Source organism: Staurois parvus, unplaced genomic scaffold, assembly GCF_062004578.1.
Source record: "Staurois parvus isolate SC_StPar_1 unplaced genomic scaffold, SC_StPar_1.0 ptg000090l, whole genome shotgun sequence".
Classification (NCBI taxonomy): Eukaryota; Metazoa; Chordata; class Amphibia; order Anura; family Ranidae; genus Staurois; species Staurois parvus.
In genome coordinates, this window is record NW_028317886.1 from 22,864,136 (window position 1) to 22,882,813 (window position 18,678).

Here is an 18,678-nt window from a genome sequence, read left to right on the forward strand (position 1 = left end):
GGGTCAGCTGGCAGTTGGCATTTTATCAGCAATTTTTACAGCCACTATATTGGAGAGACAGAATATTATATTGCTAAAAAACAAAAAAAGGATTTTATATTGTTATTGGATGCTTGAACTTTATATTTATTTTCATTTGTCAGGACTGCATACTGTCTATATAACTGTACTTACCTCCTTTGGATTTTTCGTTACAAAGACCTGATTTGTACATTATTCAGCTAAGACAGTATTCTGGTTTCTAGTACTAACTTAGTTAAATTGTTTCTTTTTCACCAAGGGTGTGATGGCCATCAGCCATTCTAAGCTAAGCCATCAACCATTCAGAACTAGGATTCCTTCAGAGGTTGACAGGGGTAGAGCTGTGGTTGATTGACCTTCTATCTCATGGTGTCTGTCTAGTTCTTGGACTAACACTATTTGGAAGAGACAGCGGCATGATACCAATTACGTTTTAGCTGTCAGAAAGGTTGATATTCTGGACCTCATTAAAATGGATGGGGGGATTGCATTTTTTACATTGATCACTGACACCTGATGATTAGTTTTAGAAGGGGTTCTTCAAAACTTGAAAATTATTTTAGGCTTTTCCTGGAGTAAAAAAAGGTTGAGAAAGTCTGGTCTACATACACACTTAATCCCATTGGTTTACTATGTAGTGCTGTATTAATCCATGTATTGCCTCCCAACGTGAATTTACATTAACTCAGGATTTCTAAAATAAACATACATTGATTATGTTAAGTAGAACCAATGTATTACCAGTGAAATGCTCATTTATGAACTCATTTATTACTTCCTATTCATTGTAGACATAACAGTAAAACTTTTTTTTTATTTCACCATGTACAGTATATAATTACAGCTCATTTATCACCAAATAACTCACCAGTCAAAAGATATGGAAAGGCTTTGTTTTTTTGCAGTTGTTCTGTAGATACACACTTTTTTTTATCTCTGGTTGGTGTGAGTTGAAGACACTTGTCAGTTTGTTTAGAAATATTTTAATATTATAATCAGTTAGTGTAAATCTTCTTCATCTTTATGGGCCCGGTGAGTCACAAAGTTAATTCACTTTTCATTTTACTCTGATAGACCTAATAAGCCCTAATAAGGTTGCACTAGCTTATATGTTAATGTTCATGTTTCCTGCTTGAGATGCTGCTATTTTTTATTTGTCTATCACCAAGTTTAGAAATGTTTTAATAGTTTATGAGCTGAATTTATGTTTTTGTTTCTGCAGTTTTATATTCTACTATTTTCAGCAATAGAAACTTCATGAATTGCCAGTCTGCCTCTAGTAAGCTGATGTTCCTTTACTTTCTGGTGATATTTGTATTCTTAATTCTTTTACATCTTCTTTCAATGATGCAGGTAAAAACATAACTCATGAACACAAAATATATATCAGTAGGGGTGTATTCTTATGAGTTTTCCTTGAAATTTTGTGAAAATTTGGAAAATTTTACCATTTTGGTGAAATGCATTAGAGTCCACGGGCCCGGTAAAATTAAATTGGTGGTGTTTAAGGGTTCAGTGGACATGATATAGTTCCTGAGGGTTACAGAAGCTTTATTCTTGTGCCAAACAAGTTCATTAAAAATTGCTAAATGAAAAATTAAAATTTACAGTACAGAGCAAATTTCACCTAAGCAGTGCACTTATTGAAATTCAACGTTTCCGTTTAGTGGAAATTCACTGTTAAGGTTCACAGTAAAATCAATTTTGCACTCATTCTGCTCTTCCCTCTGTATAACAATAACTGATTAGTTAGTGTAAGAAAAATCAAATACTTTCAGAAGTCAATGTATTGCTTCATTCAGGTACATTGTATAGTCCCGCAATTTTCTCATCAAAATATAAAAATCTTTTTCTTATATAGTTTTCTATGAAAAACTAAATAAAATGTTTGTTGAAAATAAAATCTTTCAGATATGTAAGATATGTTTGCATTGTAAATGGAAAACGTATTTAAAATAATAAAAATTTTTTTTAAAAATTTTCTCGCTATACTACATTCACTTGATATGTTCAGTGTTTTTAGTGTAAAACAATTTTAATTTCCTCTCCCTCTCTATTTCATATCACAAACAGGGCAGGCATACTTTATTTCATTGCATCATTTTCCCATGCCATTGCCACACTTTCCTCTTATTGAATGAAATCATATTGATGTTTTAAGATTTAGTCTTTTTTAATTCTGTAAATATTACTATAAACAGTAAGGACTTTTACTTCTTACTATATAGCTTTTACTGTACATTTACCATTATGTGTGTGAATGGTTTGAAGTCTTTTTATAACCAATGCCAAACATGAAACTTTTAATGAACCAAACATGACAAGCAATTCAGTGAATATGCACTAGCCCAAGAAAGAAGAATTACGTTTCTGAAAAAAACAATTCAGTTGTCTTCATTATTATTTCTTATTATTAATTTGTAAAATGTCACTGTGAGAATGATGAGTAAATATTTCAAGTTGTGAATATTCACAAAAAACTGCATATTTTGTTACTGCCCAACTAAATCTAGTAATTACAACAGGCATGCTTGGGGTGGGAACCTGCATTCCTCAGGCATTTACAAAGTGTTTGCAGTCTGTAGAGGCTGTATTAGCACTGCATTGGGGTTTATTTACTAAAGCTGGTTCACTCAGAATCTGGTGCACTTCTGCATGGAAGTCAATCAGCCTCCAGGTTTTATTGGCTATCATGCACAGGTGCACGAAATTCTGAGTGAACCAGTTTTAGTAAATCCCCCCCATTGTTTTTTGTTTTTTTATTGAGCACCTGGTATGAATTTTTACCATTACCTTTACAATTGCAGCTGTTTGTGAACTGTAGTGAACTGTGTATATAGATCATATACTTTTAGGTCCCCCTCCCCCACAAGAAAAAAAAATAATGTCAGTCTTGAAATCATAAAAGTGTTTCATGTTCCTATAAAATTACCTTGAAGATAACCATATCTGCTGAAGACTGTATGTTTTTTGAAGTCAGCAAATTACAAACAGTAATGCCGTTAACAGAGTGATCTGTAAGACTTTAAATTGTTTCCAGATAACAGCTTAGGTGATAAAGGATGATATTAGTTCATTTTTAGATGCTAGAAAATATACAAACCTTATGTTCCATTGAACTTTGGAAAGGATTACCTATATCAGTATGGTATATCTTGAGACAAAAGACTTTAAATAAATCTGAGAAACGTCAATATCTATCTTTATTTTTGAAATCTACATGCTCACAACTGAAGTACCTAACCCCTTCTCATCTGCCGATTGGGAGTAGATGTCATGATGCTCTGTCCATCTGCAAATTGTGTTGTATTTGTTGTAACCTCCCCGATATCTTACATTCCTGGTACACAGCGTAAACATGGTATATATCACTGTGCTCAAACTGAACCCAGCAGCTGGCTGTCCTTGGGTAGCTGGCTGTTTAAAATCTTTTAAAGTCAAGCCAAAACTTATTTTCTTCAATTTTCAACGGATAAGAAAAGGGGTTGGAACCACTGTCAAATTTTTACTGCTATCTGAGGCTCTATTAGAGATATCTCTACTCACGCTGAGGTCATCACAGAGGACAAGGGGGCACTCTGGAGGAAAATAAATTTAATCTCCAGATATGGAAAGGTTTCTTCACAGTGAGAGCTGTGAAAATGTGAAATAGACTCCCTCAAGAGTTGGTTCTGACCAGCTAAGTGGATTGCTTTAAAAAAGACCTGAATTAGTTCCTAGAAACACAGAATATAACTGGATACTAACATTTATAGGTACAGTTGATCCAGGGAATATCCAATTGCCTCTTGGGGGATCAGGAAGGAATTTTTTTCCCAACAGGTGCAAATTGGATCATGCTTTGCTGGAGTTTTTTTGCCTTCCTCTGGATCAACTGTGGGTATAGGATTATACCTTTTTTTTTTTTTTTTTTTTAATGGTTGAACTGGATGGACTTTTGTCTTTTTTCAGCCAGACTAACTATGTAACTACATAACATTTTCAGTATATTTATCAGAATTGTTATTAGTATTTACAGCTATTGTTCCATACCAAGTACAATACATAGGTACATACTAGGTCTTTGGTTTATTCAGCTGGCCAAAAACAAACTTTCTTAAGAGAAATAAACAATCTATGACACATTTTTGTACAAATGATCGTGTGATCACTGTGAGGCTCCATTCACTTTTCAGCGGTTTTTTGCACTCATTTTTTGCGCGTTTTCATACAGTATTTGTAGCCATTTTTTGAGTTTTGGCGTTTTTTTATTAGCCAATAGAGAAAAATATCATCTGTTGTATCATTTGTCGCTAGGTTTTTCTGTTTTTTTTGTTTAGTTTTTCCATCAGCTTTTAGTTTTTATTATTATTATTATTCATTTTTTATTATTTCGTTTTTTTTTAGGGTAAGGGGTTAGAGTTAAGGTTAGGTGAGGGTTAGGATTAGGGTTTGGGTTGGGGTTAGTATTTCATTTATTATTTATTTATTTTTTATTTATTTATAGTATTTTATTTATAGTATTTTACTTATTATTTTATCATTATTTATTTATTTATGGTTAGGGTAATAATAATAATAATAATTAAAAAAATGAATAAATAAATGTAAAATAAATGCACAAGTAAATAAAAATAATCCTAAATAAATACTAGGTATAAATAAATAAATACTAGTTAACCCCTAACCCTTACCCCCTAACCCCCAAAAAAATATAATACACACATTATTATTATTATTAATAATAATAATAATAATAATAATAATAATAATTGTTGCCGCGGCGAACCGAGACACCGCTGCTCCAGAGGTCCTGCCGTCACCCAGGGGGGGTACTGGGCGCTCTGTCCCTTGTGGCCTACAGCGGCCTGCGAAGCCACGGTCCTCCCTGCCGGTGAACCAAGACGCCGCCGCCCCGCATCAGAGAGAGGGGAAGCTACTACCACCACCACCCCTACCGGTATCTACAGCCGCTGCCATCGCCGAGAGAGGGAATCAACAACCACCCCCACCAGTACCTACAGAGTGTAGGAAGCCACCTCCACCGGCACAGGGGGGGAGAGCCCCTGCCTCCTGTTCCTGCTCCCTCCTATCCTGCTTCCTGTACCGTGAGGAGAAGCCACCACCACCAGCACTGAGAGGGTAAGCCACCAGCACCAGAACGGCTCCCTGCTCCCCACCGTGTGCTACACAGCTGCCCCCCGTGCCCCTGCCACCACACAGCCCTGAGCCCAGTCCAATCCGGCAGAGGTGAGCCTGCCACGCAACCTACAGCACCCACAGATGCCGGGCCCTACAACACCTACAGACACCGGACCCTACCGCTCCCACAGACGCCGGGCCCTATAGCACCCACAACCGCTGGCCCACAGCACCTACAAGCGCCGGCCCACAGCGCCTACAAGCGCCGGCCCACAACACCCACAGACACTGGGCCCTACAGCACCTACTGATGCCTAGCTTACAGCACCTACAGACATCGGCCTACAGACGCCGGGCCCTACAGAACCTCCAGATGCTGTGCCCTACAGCACCTCCAGACGCTGTGCCCTACAGCACCTCCAGACGCCGTGCCCTACAGCACCTCCAGACGCCGTGCCCTACAGCACCTCCAGACGCCGTGCCCTACAGCACCTCCAGACGCCGTGCCCTACAGCACCTCCAGACGCCGCGCCCTACAGCACCTCCAGACGCCGGCCCACAGCACCCACAGACCGCCGTGACTAGCCAGCAGTAGACCCAGCTGCCCACCACTTTCCCTCTCCTCCCACAGATGAACCCGGCCTACGAGACCTGACTCAGCCTCCGCCACTGCGCGACAGACTCTCCGCATTAATTCGCCCTGATGTGAAACCTTTCACCTCCCTCAATTGACCAGCACTCCGCTCACCCTCCTAATATGCCACCTGTACTCCTCCTCCTCGTACTCCTCTCCTCCATTCCCAAAATCTCCTCCCTCTACCCCCTACTCCCCCAAAACAACTACACATCGGACCCGCACTACTTCCATCTCCCCACTACGGCTCTCACCACCTCCTCCTGATACTCCACTCTCCCACCGACCCACATGCCACCACTAACAGACCCACATGCTCTTGCACATCCCGCTCCCATGCCACCTTTCTCACCCTTCTTCTTCTCCTAACCGCCGGGGATATCTCCCCGAACCCTGGCCCCTCACCACCTTACCCACTAGGCACCCTCCTACTCCCACAAACCGCTGCAACCCCCTCAACCTTATACCTGTCCCCCTCCTCCCTGCATCCACCCCTCCACTCTCGGTTGCACTCCTGAACGCCCGATCGGTTAGCAGCAAGCTCACCGCCATCCATGACCTCTTTATCTCCCACTCCCTCAACCTCCTAGAGGTCACTGAAACCTGGATCCAAGCCACTGACTCCACCTCCCCTGCGACACTCTCCTATGGAGGTCTCGTCTGGTCCCATTCACCCAGACCGAGCGGTCGTAGAGGTGGTGGGGTCGGCATGCTCTTGTCACCGCTGAGCACCTTCCAGGTCCTCCCAAACCCCCCCTCTCTATCCTTCTCCTCCTTCGAGGCCCACTGCATCCGGCTATTCTCTCCCACCCCTCTGAGGATTGCAGTAATCTATCGGCCTCCTGGACCCGTATCCCGCTTCTTCAACGACTTTTCCACCTGGCTACCCTTCTTCCTCTCCTCTGAGCTACCCACCATCATCCTTGGAGACTTCAATATCCCTATCAATGTCAACAACCTGGCTACATCCCAACTTCTCCACTTAACCTCTTCTTTTGCACTCATACAGTGCACACAGTCCTCGACCCACACCGACGGGAACACCCTGGACCTCGTTTCTCTCATCTCTGCACCCCCCACAACTTCACAAACACCCCTTTCCCTCTCTCTGACCACAACCTCATTACGTTCTCCGTCTCCCTGTCCTCAAACACCTCCCCCCAAACGTCAAACCATCAACAGGCGTAACTTCCGCAACCTGAACCCTGCCCCTCTCCACTGTGCAGCTGACTGGCTGTATGACAGTATCCTTCCACTGTCATGCCCTGACCTGGCCACTACTGCATATAATGACTTGCTGTCAGCTGCCTTAGACTCCTTAGCACCCCTAACCACACGTAGCATTAGACCCCGACCACTTCAACCCTGGCAGAACGACCACACTAAAAGTCTTAAACAATGCAGTCACGCGCTGGAGCGATTATGGCGCAAAACCAGATCCCCTCCAGTGTTCTCCCTCTACAAATCCGCCTTCCTCACCTACACCTCCTCCCTCCACGCCGCCAAACAAGCCTACTTCATAACCCTCATCATCACCCTCTCCTCCTGTCCTCGCTGGCTCTTCTCCACTTTCAACTCCTTACTCTCCCCCCCACCTCCACCCAGTACCTCACTCACCGCCCACGAGATTGCCAATCACTTCCAAAACAAGATCGACGCAATCCGTAAGGACATCGCCAATGCTCATTCTACCTCCCCACCTAGCCTCCCTCCCACTATAACCCTCATCTACTCTCCCTTCCTCTGACCTCGCAACCACCCTGCCCCCCACCACACCTAACATCCCACACACTATAACTTCCCCAACACTCCGCTCCTTCAGCCTTGCTCCCACTGAGGAGGTCACTAAGGTCTTCTCAGAAGCCCGCCTCACCACTTGCCCCCTTGACCCTGTCCCCACACAACTCCTCCAGTCACCCTCCTCCTCCATTCTACGCTCCCTCACCCACATCTTCAATCTCTCCCTCTCAACTGGCGCATTCCCCTCCCCCCTAAAGTACACGCACATCACCCCCATACTCAAGAAACCCTCCCTGGACCCCACTGACCTCAACAACCTTAGACCCATCTCCCTGCTGCCATTCATATCCAAGCTCCTTGAGCGCTTAGTCTACAATCGCCTAAGCTCCCAGCTCACTGACAACAACCTCCTCGATCCACTACAGTCTGGCTTCCGTCCCCTACACTCCACCGTAACCGCCCTACTCAAAATCACTAATGACCTGCTAACCACCAAAGCTAATGGCCACTACTCAGTCCTCCTACTCCTCGACCTTTCCACGGCCTTCAACACAGTTGACCACCCCCTCCTCCTTAATAAACTACACTCCCTTGGCATCAGAGACTCCGCTCTCTCCTGGCTCTCCTCCTATCTATCCCAACGCTCCTTCAGCGTTACCTATAATGCTACCACCTCCCCCTCTCTGTTGGGGTCCCCCAAGGCTCTGTTCTTAGGCCCCTTCTCTTCTCCATCTACGCCTCCTCCCCCGGCAAACTGATACACTCCCACGGCTTCAACTATCACCTCTACACCGATGACACGCAAATTTTCCTCTCCACCCCCCACCTCACCCCTTCAGTCTCCGCCCGTATCACCCACCTACTGAACTACATATCAGACTGGATGTCGCTCCATTTCCTCAAATTGAACCTTTCCAAAACCGAGCTCCTAATTTTCCCCCTATCCCGCGCCCCCATCCTCTCCATCACGACCAACAACGCCACCATCAGTCCCACCCCGCAAGCCAAAGTCCTAGGTGTCACTCTAGACTCAAACCTGTCCTTCCAACTCCATGTCCAATTGCCGGCAAACTCATGCAGGCTCCACCTCCGCAACATCTCCAAGATACGTACGTTCCTAACCCCAGACACTACTAAACAACTCGTTCACTCCTTTATTATCTCACGCCTGGACTACTGCAATTCCCTTCTTACTGGCCTACCTTATCACAGACTATCTCCGCTTCAGTCTATCCTGAACTCAGCGGCCAGACTCATCCACCTTACCAACCGCTCCGCTTCTGCCACCCCCCTCTGTCATTCTCTCCACTGGCTTCCGATTGCCCAATGTATAAATATTCAAACTACTAACATTGACATACAAAGCCATTCATAATGCTGTCCCTAACTACCTCACCGACCTGATACCCAAATACCACCCAACTCGTACTCTTTGCTCCTCACAAGACCTCCTACTTTCTAGCTCCCTGGTCTCCTCCTCCCACGCCCGACTGCAGGACTTCTCTAGGACTTCCCCCATCCTCTGGAACTCACTACTCCAATCCATCAGACTGTCACTTACCCTCCTCACCTTTAGGCACACCCTGAAAACCCATCTCTTCAGGGAAGCCTACCCCACCCTCACTTAACAGCCGATCTCCTCCTCTCCTCCTACCACTCCATCCCCCACAGCCACTTCCTCCTGTACCACTATCCTCTCCCTCCTAGATTGTAAGCTTGAAAGAGCAGTGCCCTTGAACCTCTCGTATATTGTTTTGTTACTGTATTGTCTCATGTTCTGTCCCCCACTATAATGTACAGCGCTGAGCAAACCTTTTGGTGCTATATAAATACTGTATAATAATAATAATAATAATAAGAAGAAGAAGAAGAAGAAGAAGAAGAAAAAGAAACATCTAAACCTAAACACCTAAACCCAAACCAAAAATACATTATTATTAACATTATTATTATTATTATTATTATTATTAATAATAATAATAACAATACTATTTAATGCATAGATACATGTAATATAAATACACAAATAAATAAAAATAATCATAAATAAATACTTGTAATAGTAAATTAATAATAATTAACCCATAACCTTAACCCACTTAAACCTAAAAAAGTAATAAAATAATAATACCAACAATGTATTATTATTATTATTATTATTATTAACCCCTTGGCGCCGGTGCTAGGTGCGCTCTCTCAGCACATATGTTTTTCCTAATTGCACGCAAATGTGCGGCCGCCCAGTGTCAAGGCCCAGACGCCGGGAGGCTGCACATTTGCGTGTGGTCAGCGCCAAGAGGTTAATAATACTAATTTCCTTTTTTTTTTTAAAGTTTGGGGGTTAATTACTATTTATTTATCATGATTTTTTTATTTATATGTGTATTTATTTTACATTTATTTATTCATATACTATTACTTTTTTTTATGTTTTTTACATTTTTTCATTTGAGCAGAAAATCACACAAAATGTGTGCAAAAACGCACCGATCGCACATTTCTATTCTTTACTGTGGGAATAAAAACATGCCAAAAACGTGCACATCTGCCCAAATTGAGCTACAAAAGTAGCTACAAAACTTTTTTGAGCTTCAGGCATTCTGCTTCAGACGACTTGGAGTGAAGATGTGAACCATCTCCATAGAGTAATATTGCTTTTTTTCCCCCTGAGTGTTTTGGAGCTTTGAGATTCATGCTACAGGTGTGAATGGGGCCTGACAGGCAATTTTTCCCACCCCTGGCATTCAGAACTTTTTAAAGGGACTCTGGGGCAGGTGGGAATGGATTAAGAGCAGAACCTTACACTAAAGTACACTCAATCGTTGTAGTAGGCTTCCTCCTATAACCTGTATCTGTGCTACCCTATGCTACTCTGGTGGATCATCTATATACATCTCTCTAGGGTACATCTGTCTAGCAGTTAGCGTATATACTTGTACTGTATGTATGAATTTCTGTCATTGCATGCCAGTCAATATATGTTGATCATTGTCTGTTAGTCTCATTGTATGTTATGCATGAAAAGTCAGATTATGGTAATCATGGGGAACCCCCATTACTTTTGTATGTTTATAATATGGGATGATTGCTATGGGCCCCTTTAGTTATAGTTACAGTTTATATGGGTTTACATTTTATCTATACAGAACACAAATATGACCTGTTTACACTATACATGCATAGTGAATCAATTACAGTAAGTTACAATTTACATTAGATAGATAGTTTACATTATAATCTTTATTATGACATTTATAACAAAAAGCATTTTCTTTGTGTTTGGTTTGGTAAGAACAAGCAGGGGGTCAAGGCAGGAATGGGAAATGAAGAATGCAATTTCTTTGAAACAGATTTGGAAGGTGTAAAATGTCAACTGGTTCTGCAACACACCTTTGGAGGTAAAGTTAGAGCCTCAAAGGACAGATTTGTAGCGTCAATCGATAATATATCCAGACATGAGCCAGAAAATGATCCATGAAGACCCAGAGCTTCCCTTATCCTCTGGAGCTCTGTACCCCAATTCAGACTATCACCTACTCTACTCACGTTTTGGCGATCTCTGAAAACCTATCTCTTCAGGGAAGCCTATCCTGCCCTCTGCTAATAATGGAATCTTCTACTCCTCCTACCAGCCCATCCCCCACAGTTAATACCTTTTGTACAACTAGCCTCTCCCTCTTAGATTGTAAGTTCCAAGGAGCAGTGCCCTCCTAACCCTCTTGAATTGAACTGTATTGTTGCTGTATTGTCTCCCGTTATATTGTAAAGCACTGAGCTAACTGTTGGCGCTATATAAATCCTGTATAATAATAATGAAGATAAATGTCTTCTTCTTTGTAGCTCTCCAGAGGTAGCTGAGAGCTTTCAAGGCAATAGTGGGAAATAATAAAGGCATCTGGGCTTTCTGACACCATCAGAACCTTGTCATTAAAAGACAGTCTTTTGACATTTTTAAGGTCAAGGAGATATTGGGGTAGATTTAGTGAAAATGGAGAATACAAAATCTGGTGCAGCTCTGCATAGAAACCAATCAGCTTCCATGTCTGGCAAAACGCAGGTCAGACCATGGCCGTTTTCACCAATTTGTGACAAATGACTAGTCAACCTCACACCACGCTGTCATTGACACAAAGAGTTTCCAGCTTGTGGGACCACAATCTAGGTGTCAACAGACTCAGAGCGATTGTCACTGGGTTTAGTTAACTTCGCAATTAACCCTTTAAATGTCAAAGTGCCAACAGATAGATTTGGGCTTATCAACCCTTCACAATAACGGCAATGACAATTATAAATCTAAATAAACATCTCTTCAAACACTGTCACCACAGACAGGTATAGCCAGAGATTTACCATGAAGTAACAATCTTTAAGTGGCAGCGATCTTTAAGTTGGCATTAGGGCATTAGAGACACTTACAGGAAAAGGGTATTACAAAGAAACTAAGAGACAACAAGGCAACAGCAAAACAAAAAGAGTTTAAAAATGAAAATACTTATGTCACGGTTCAGCAAAGTCCAACCAATGAGCAGGGTGATATATTGGCTCCCATACGACTTGATATGTGTCCTTTGGTTTGATGTTAAATGAGAGCTGTCAACTGTGGTTGCAGTGCCCTTTTCTGAACCTTGAAGGACTATGGAAAGAAATGACTTGATCAATCATTCGGTCTAAGGTGTGGCTGCTGGGATGTAACAGTGTTTATGACCATGTCCCAGACACAGTTTTCTATAGGAATTAATATCTTTGAATACCTACATGTCACAGTCTACTAACTTGAATATTATTGTCCATCATTGCAGTACCTTGGATATGGATATAAATATCCAAAAATAAGGTGTAAAATCCCTCAAAAAAACTGCGCTAAAAAATCGTATAATTACCAATAATTTGAAAAATAATATAAAATCATCAATTAATGTGAAATGTGCAAATCACTCATATGATAATAGCCTGCTGCCACATTCAATTATTAAACAAAATCAAATAATATTTAAAAAATAAATAACTATTGATGCGACGCATGCATCAATAATGGTAATTTTCAATTAATAAACATATCTAAAAGTCCAATTAATTCAGTCCATTCTTGTGATCACTATGTGAAGAAAAAATTATTATGCAAAATTCATCAAAATAAATCACTTCGATCCTCCAATAATCACCACATGAAGAATTGTGCAGAAAAACTAAATATAAATCTGTATAGTGGTCCCCTCTCATGTGTGCACTCACCAAACTTAATTGCCTCCCACGCTCATGGTTGGCATGCTGAGCTTAAGATTATAATTCTCCAAGGATCAGATCACCCTTCACTCAGTAGTATGGATCTCTCTAGTAATGGTTCCCGATCTCCAGGGTATAAGGTAATAATTTCTTCCAATACTGTTCGGGAGAGCACAGGCCAAGGAGACGGCTGGAGGAGGGGAAGGAGTGACATCACGTGAACAGCACAGCTGCTTCCTGCTCACGTGACTGCGCGTCCTGACGTCGCCTGCAAAAACTGGACATTTTTTGATGGATATATATATGACAAGTTTTGGATGTCAACTTTACTAAGGAGGGATAATGTGTCTTATTAGCTCCCATCTCATTTAAAATAGGGTTGTTTGGGCTTAAAAATGTTACTAATTAACTGATGGAGGTAAATATGTCCTTATTCTGGCTGTACTGTACTTATTTCATGAGTTATGAAATACCCTCAGTTATTGATTCTGCCTAGGCAGAAATGTGTATTGCTAGATACTTCAGCTGTGGTATTTATGACAGGAGGAGATCTGGCAGCTGTTAGTTTTCCAGGTTGCTCAAGCTTGCAAATTTGACAGTTTTATGAGGGCTTCTGGACTGAAGTGTGGATTCGGCTAATATGTATAAGAATGTTTGCATCTGTCCACTCAAGCATCTGATAAGAAGGTTCTAGCATCAGCTAACAGTTTGTGTATTGTATGAACTGAAGGAGGAGGGAAGTGGAAGTTCACTGAATCTATGTCTCTTCTTATGACAAAATTGCATGGGTGACCTGGGACCCGACCAACATGGCTGCCTCATACAGCTTTCCATGTGCCCAATGCGCATGACTATTACACGTGGTTTTATTGTCAAAGCTTAAATGAACAAGCTGCTGTTATAAAGCTGATTGGCTACCATGCAAAGCTGCACCTGATTTTGAGTTCTCAAGTTTTAATAAATCCCCCCCCCCTTGTCTTCTGATTGTTTATAATGCAGTAAACATTTAAAGCCCAATCATGGGCTTATCCTTCCCCTTCCATATATTTTTTTGATTTTTTATGCTTACCTATTTCATAAGGTCTGGTCTAGTCACATGACATGCGGGGTCATCATCCTGTTTGGATCCATTTACAGCTTTGGGTGTCCTTGATGAAAAATGGTACTGACAGGATGATGACATCACCATTTTGCATATATATATACACATACACACAGTATCTCACTAAAGTGAGTACACCCCTCCCATTTTTGTAAATATTTTATTATATGCGACAACACTGAAGAAATTACACTTTGCTACAATGTAAAGTAGTGAGTGTACAGCTTGTATAACAGTGCAAATTTGCTGTCCCCTCAAAATAGATCAACACACAGCCATTAATGTCTAAACCGCTGGCAACAAAAGTGAGAACACCCCTAAGTAAAAATGTCCAAATTGAGCCCAATTAGCCATTTTCCCTCCCTGGTGTCATGTGACTCATTAGTGTTAGAAGGTCTCAGGTGTGAATGGGGAGCAGGTGTGTTAAATGTGGTGTTATTGCTCTCACTCTCTCATACTGGCCACTGGAAGTTTAACATGGCACCTCATGGCAAAGAACTCTCTGAGGATCTGAATAAAAGAATTGTTGCTCTACATAAAGATGACCTAGGCTATAAGAAGATTGCCAAGACCCTGAAACTGAGGTGCAGCATGGTGGCCAAGACCATACAGCGGTTTAACAGGACAGGTTCCACTCAGAACAGGCCTCGCCATGGTCGACCAAAGAAGTTGAGTGCACGTGCTCAGCGTCATATCCAGAGGTTGTCTTTGGGAAATAGACATATGAGTGCTGCCAGCATTGCTGCAGAGGTTGATATTGAAACTTTTACCATGGGCAAAATGTGCAGACATAATGAAAACTGCAGCCAGGGTTTTTTTATTTTTACAATTAAAAAAAAAAAAGAAACTCCAGATCTTTTTAAAAGAAAATCAGCCTGGAGTTGGGCTTTAGTTGATCTAATTTTATTTTTACTGTACTCAATGAGTATTGTTAGTTATTTAATAAAATACAAATTCTGATTGGTAAGTAATGGCTATTGTACAGTGATCATTTAAATTCTGTTTAATAAATGTTAAATACATATATTTTTTTAAATCTTTTTTATCAATTCCAAACTAATCCAGTTACATTTCTAACATAGCCTCATTCAAGATGACCTTTTTACCCTGAACTCCCCCCCCCCCCGCCCAACATCCACCCACTAAAGCTTACAAGACAGAGCCAATTTTAATATTGAAATGTAAGGAAATTTATAAGTACCAGGCCTTCAAATTGACATAAGGAATGCATCAGACTCTTCCTTTTTACACCCTTCATATAGTTTTACCACATTGTGGTACAAAAACATCCGGAAAATTACATCAAAATATGTGAATGCTGGAAATATAGAAATCCATTGGCACTTTGTTTCTGGTTTCCCGCTTTCTGGATTATCATATGCTGTTATTCCTTCTGATCTCATCTGCACCTGAAATAAAATACTGAAGACATATTATAAAGTGCTCAGTAATAAAATGACACTGCCTTTTGGAGACTTTAGGTTCTGTAAATAAATAAAAGAAAAAAGTCAGAATTTTCTGCACATGCTTCTCTTCTGAGCCTGCTCTGAGATAAATTGTTGACTACTGTCAGTTGCAGAAGACTCTTGCAACCATATTGCCCTAAACATATATTAAGATCACCCCGCCCCCTTGGCTTGAAGAGGACTCCATCAAAAGCTATAAACAAATTTTTCAAATATATGAGAGATACATAATTACAATTATTTGTGTACATATTTTTACCTTAATTTATATATGACAAGGGTTAACAATTAAATGCTTTCTGAGTTACTGACCTGGAACAGGTATGTTGATAAGGAATTCTGACACTCTTGTCATTAACAGCACCTACAAAGGTAAAGGTGAAATAATTATTTTGCCAAGCACAATTTCCAATACCAAACACAGAAGGTAATAGTTACACTGAGCTGGCAAAATAACACTACTTGGCATGAGGAGGAAGACCAACCAGCCACTTGCTTTATGTCAATGTGTTATAGTCTGGTGGATCCACAAGATTGCCTTGTGTTTGTGATGATGACAACCAATCATCACATGATCAAACAAACTTAAAGCGGAACTTTACCCATAACAACTTGATAAAAAATAATTTTCTTCAGCAAGGAACATACATTCCACATTAATCTCCCTAGCGGTCTGATTATGTCAATATTTTTGGGGTCAAAGTGGAACATTGTTTTAATGGAAATATGTTGTTTTTTTATTGTAGGCCTGTAATTCTTAGGAATAACTCAGTGAAATCTGTCCGAACAAGAGCCTAGTAAACATCCCAGGTAGGATAAAATTTGAAACACGAAATCATAAATTATATTATAATAAATAATCATAAAAAAATAATAATATCATAATAAAACATTGTATTCAATAATGTAATCAAACCAAAAACACTGAAATTTGAAAAATAGCGCCAAGTTTGCACATCACTGAGCAAAGTCGCAAAATCGTTTTCAGTGTCTGATGACGAATTTCCCCACAAATCATTATCACTCAATTCTGCAAGTGGTTCTAATTTACTATCGCTGTTCTCTAGCTGGTCTAAAATCGCTTTTGACCTAAAGGGACGCTTTTTGGATGCCATGGATGTTTCTCAGTTTCCAGGCAGAAAGAACAGTAAAAATGCAGGCAGGGCACAGGACAAAGCACTAGGGACAAAATGTATGTGAAATGCTGTGATACAGGAATGTAATACTATCAGATTTTAGTGTATTGAGTGAATGTCAAATTTTTTAATTTTTGAAATTCTCACCGGTTCCATGCCCCGTACATCCCATACGTCCCGACGCTCGCAAGGACTGGAACCCGGAAGACGGATGCTGGCATCAGCTGGAGGACATGGCCGGGGATGCTGCAGGGGGGACATCGCAGGAGCGCAGGACAAGGTAAGTGCTGGAGGGATCCCGGAGCAACGCTGCAGGGTAATCTCGAGTGTCGCTCGGGGTTACCGCTTCTGGTACTAAAAGTTAACCCCAAGCTACACTCGGGAATACCGCCAGGGGGGTTAATAATAATGCTACCAAAATGAGTGCCTGCTGTAAATTGCCTTCAGCATTGCTCCTGTTTCTTCTGGCTGGAGGCTGCCCAGAGCCCCTGCACAGCAGTCAATCTAAAACCAGAACTAAACCCATCGATTTAACAGTTTAAAAAAACAGTTACATTCCTGGAATGTCAGGATTGCTAACTGTCACAGTTGCTTGTGTCCTCAACCAAACTGTCAAACCATCAAATGGCTGGTGTCATCACATGTGGAGCACCGTGGCAGTTGTAGATCAAACAGAAACAGCTTCCTTGGCTGTAAAGGATAGGAGAGTTTAATTCTGCTTTGATCACTTGCCTACCAGACACTTATACCCCCTTTGCACCCAGGCCAAATTTCAGCGGTCATGCAACATTGTACCCATATGGAATTTTTGTTTCTATCATAACATTTTTCAAACAGGTCATTTTTCTCCTTCACTGATGTGCATTGATGAGGCTGCACTGATAGGCAGCACTGATGGGCACTGATAGGGAGAACTGATGGGCACTGATGAGGTGACACAGATAGGCAGCACTGATGGGTACTGATAGGCTGCACTGATGGTCACTGATGAGCTGGCACAGATAGGCAGCACTAATGGGCACTGATAGGCTGCACTGATGAAATGGCACTGATGAGGTGGCACTGGTGGGCATTGATGAGGAGGCACTGATGATGTTTCACTGATATGCAGCAATGATGGTCACTGATAGGTGGTACTAATGGGCACTGATAGGCAGCACTGATGGGCACCACTGACGGACGCTGCTGACTGATGGCACTGACTGAAAGCCCTGACAGGCAGCACTGACTGATGACACTGACTGGCAGCACTGCTGGGTGGCAGTGATGGGCTGCATTGATGGGCACTGATGGGCGGCACTGCTTTGCGCAACTGCTGGGAAGCACTGATGGGTGACACTGGTGGGAGGCACTGCTGGGCGCTGGTGGGTGGCACTGCTGGGCACTGGTGGGTGGCACTGTTGGGTGGCACTGCAGGGCACTGATCATCTGGGCACTGATGATCAGTGTCGATCTTCTCTGTGACAGCTGAGGAAAGTGCTGCCGATAACTGGCAACTGTATTTACTCCGTGATCTGCTGTGTCATTGGACACAGCTGATCACGTGGTAAAAGGCTGCTGTGTTGGCCTTTTACCTCATCAAGTGATAAGCTGTGTCTGTAGGTAGGGGGGCACGCTGGGACGATGTCATATGACGCCCTCCCAGAACTGCGTAACCGTGCTGTAGCTGTCATTCGGCTATAGCACGGTTACCAAGTGGTTAAGGCTGTCAGCAGAATGGCCTCTACAAATTCATCAGTGCTTAAAAATGGAGAGCAACAGAGCATGTGCAGATCAGGGTGAGTCAGCGTATTACTAGATTTTAAACAGTATAGGCATTTATTTTTAATGTTTTACATAACTATACCTGCAAAAGGGACCAGATTGAAGTTATCTAGCAGGACTTAAGTTTCTGACTAAAGTTCCACTATAACAACCAGGACAAGTGGTTAAATCTGACACAGACCATTTTAAAGGGTCAGAGCACCAGAAAAGTGTATTTTGGGATTTATGGAATTACCCCAATAGTGTACTGTCCTGAAAGTCCTTACAGTATTAAATGTACTGAAAGTACTATTTCTTTTTGTTGTATGCATACCTTCCTCTTAGATTGTAAGCTCCAAGGAGCAGGGCCCTCCTAACCCTCTTGTATTGAACTGTATTGTTGCTGTATTGTCTCCCGTTATTTATTTATTTATTTCAGGTGCTTATATAGCGCCGTCAATTTACACAGCGCTTTACATATACATATATGTA